Source organism: Sinocyclocheilus rhinocerous, unplaced genomic scaffold (genome assembly GCF_001515625.1).
Source record: "Sinocyclocheilus rhinocerous isolate Xijiao unplaced genomic scaffold, SAMN03320098_v1.1 scaffold1311, whole genome shotgun sequence".
NCBI lineage: Eukaryota > Metazoa > Chordata > Actinopteri > Cypriniformes > Cyprinidae > Sinocyclocheilus > Sinocyclocheilus rhinocerous.
The window spans coordinates 161,003-164,267 of NW_015637852.1; the positions used below are offsets into that span (position 1 = coordinate 161,003).

The following is a 3,265-nucleotide window of genomic DNA, read 5'->3' on the forward strand; positions in this document are numbered from 1 at the left end:
CACTGAAATTTCATGAAATTATTATCCAGAAATTACAACATTTTCATATGAATTTAAACAGAAATATTTGCAGTGGATGTGCTGCTTTCGAACAATTTTCCTGTGGTATGCGATTTAATGTTTTAATCACAGCGAGGATTGCTTGGCACATGACAATTCCGCTTTAAATTGTGTTCTAGCAAAACAAATGTTCTGAGAAAATACTTTTGCGCGAATAATAATGATCATTTTTGTGAACTTGACTGTTTGATGGCTTTGGAACATAGACGTAACGACAGACATAAGGATGCGCTCGTTGATCAAACAGTCAACATTGGCTGGTTTGAACAGGTCTGATGACAGTACTCTAGAACAGTGGTTCCCAACCCTGGTCCTGGAGGCACCTCAACACTGCACATTTTGCATGTGTCTTTTCTCTGACTCAAGAAATCATTTCAAATCTTGGAGTCTCTACTAATGAGCTGATGACCTGAATCAGGTGTGTTTGATTAAGCAGACATGCAAAACATGCAGTGTTGGGGTGCCTCCAGGACCAGGGTTGGGAACCACTGCTCTAGAACTTCTGTTCACAGGTGTCGCGCACAGACAGTATCCTAATGGCAACCCCTTTTGTGCTCTTCCCAATATTGTGACAAACACCATATTTAAAAGATAGAATTTGAAGGAAACTGTAAGATATGCGCGTTTTATTTTCAAAATGTTTTGTTATTGACGCGGTGAGTCAGACAGCTATTTACACTGCAAAAAAATAAGGCCTATCTCTTTCCATAAAAATATAGGCTATTAACAATCTAAAATATATGTTTACCTTTTAGGCAAATTGCATAAATTAGAATAGTGATGTCTCAAAACACATTTATAGTCCGTTTTTGACACTCCTTAGTTTAAGTTTCAAAAACGTTTTATTATCCTGACAGGTATGGAGGGAGCACGTCTACATCATTTTGTGTTCACCTATATGGCTAAAATGAAATCTAATATTACTGTAGATTACTTTTCAACAGTTTAACTACACTGGAACTTTAAATGAGGTTTTAATTACTTTAACTTTTAGCACAATGAAACAAGATTTTAATGACTTTACTTCACAGCACTATTACTTTAAGAAACCATCAACTGAACACAGTGAACTCATCCAAGAAGTAAAACATGATGCATGTGAACTTGTATTTCCTCATTAAAATACTCATGCCCGTTTTATATAAATTTAGCAAAGCCTCATTAATGGTGTGTATAAATGAATAATTTTCAACAAAAACAGTATGATTAATTAATTTTCACATTATGCACTTATGGAAGATTTATTCTTAAAATATTGATATTAGCATGCCTACTTTTCATTTGAAACCGTATTCTAGCAATATTCTGTTGAAGGTAAAATATCAGCAAACAGCAGCAATGCTCTTTTTCTTTCAACAGTGCAGTTTTATGATGTCCCCACCTTATGTGTAAGTAATACAAGAGGAAACACTGGTTCTTTTAAGAAAAGTCTCATTATAGATATGATCAGTCTATTTTTAGAAATGTCATCGGACTATAGGACAAAACATGCTGATGCGTAGTTGTAAAATTAAAGGTGTTCCACTTTTTTGCTTCTGCTAAAAACAGAAATTCGCTTCCGTTTGTTTCATAGTTTCTGACTCATAGTTTTATCACCCACATATATGAATCATTTTCGCATAATTCAGAAATTTAAGAAAAGATTTGTTCTTAAAAGTTCATAAATTAGTCCACAGCATCTGTGTCTCTTTTTCTGTTACTGAACACCTTCATACTTCCTACATAAGTGCTAGTGTGAACAAAGGTTGCTATATATGAATCATTTTCACATTATTCATGACAAAAACATCCTTATTTATTCATTTTCAGTTTTTTATGCATTCAAGGAAGATTTATTTTTAAAAGTTGATCTTGGTATCAGTTTTAGCATATGTGCTTATGTTCAAAGCAATTCTAGCGACAGCAGCAATGCTCATTTTCTATCAACAGTGCCATTCCCAGCGTAAATAATACAAGAGGAAACACTGGTTCTTTTAAGAAAAGTCACAGCGGTGTGATTTAGGACATGTGAATGAGGCCACGGTGTCGCAAACTACCATGGAACCAGGCCTCAACCGTTAGCGATATTGATTGATACATCAGTCAAAACAACCAGTTTCCCTCATAAAACTATAATAAATCCAGCCCATAATTTCCCATGAGCTTACGTGCTAGTACACACGGAGGGTCTACACAACATAGTGCCATTTCCAATCAATAAATCTCCACACTCGCCCGCCCCAATCACCCCAATCATCAAGTAATAGCAAGCTATAATAGATGATTTATTTTAGTAACAAGTATCAGAAATATCATTTTCTTACCTATTACTCTAACAGACGCTGCGCGCTCCTGGGTCGTGTCTTGATATTTGAAGCCATCAGTATTTGGGAATAAGCATCAAGCTGATTCTATGTAGCAACTAGACAGAGTGGATGGGGTCATGGGGAAACGGGACAGTGGTTATTAATTAAACTATCTATCTGTTTCTCTTCATGAGTACTAGCAGTTCCTCCCTCTCCCATCAGCTTCAAACTTTGGCTGACAGGCTTACAAATGCAGCATTACCTCCTTAATAGCGAGAGATAACCAGTACAGCACACCCTTCTTCCCAACGCATTCCCCACAGATGCACACACACATACCCTAACACTCATGTAAACACAGTTATTACTCAATGATGCTAGTCTCTCATGTAATTTAAAGCGTTTGGATAGAAATACACCTGCTCTGTTTTAGCTCATCACTGGAAACTTTGATATCTGGTACTTGTCTTCGATAGTTTGGTTCAAGAATTATGCATAGCCTTTTGGTTATATTACATATTGTGGGATATTTGTGTGCTTAATGTGGAGCTGAAGAGAACAGTAGTCTACTTCTGGGTCTGATGAATTGCCCAATAACCAATTACTGCAACTTGGCTCATGATGTTATAAACGGGGATGATGACACATTTTGCAACATATGGCAGGCTGACATTAGTGGCAATTTCTAGAATTAAAGGGATAGTTCACCCAAAAATGAAAATTTGATGTTTATCTGCTTACCCCCGGGGCATCCAAGATGTAGGTGACTTTGTTTCTTCAGTAGAACACAAACGAAGATTTTTAACTCAAACCGTTGCAGTCTGTCAGTCTTATAATGGAAGTGAATGGGAATCACGACTTTGAGAGTCAAAAAAAGCATACACAAACAAAACCAAATTAAACCCTGCAGCTCGTGACGA

The 3,265-nt window shown here is 36.5% G+C and overlaps 1 protein-coding gene across 3 annotated transcripts in view; it reads right to left on the minus strand.

Annotated features, from left to right (window-relative positions):
• LOC107749275 (bile acid receptor-like) overlaps window positions 1-2,569 on the minus strand; it is a 16,505-nt gene extending 13,936 nt beyond the window's left edge. For 2 of the 3 annotated variants that reach the window (XM_016564369.1, XM_016564366.1), the window contains exon 1: window positions 2,364-2,569. The gene's annotated coding sequence lies outside the window, so the exon portion shown is untranslated. Of the gene's footprint in view, window positions 1-1,334; window positions 1,442-2,363 lie in introns of all 3 variants that reach the window. The other variant, XM_016564367.1, reaches the window with a different exon arrangement.
• Between the last annotated feature and the right edge of the window lie 696 nt (window positions 2,570-3,265).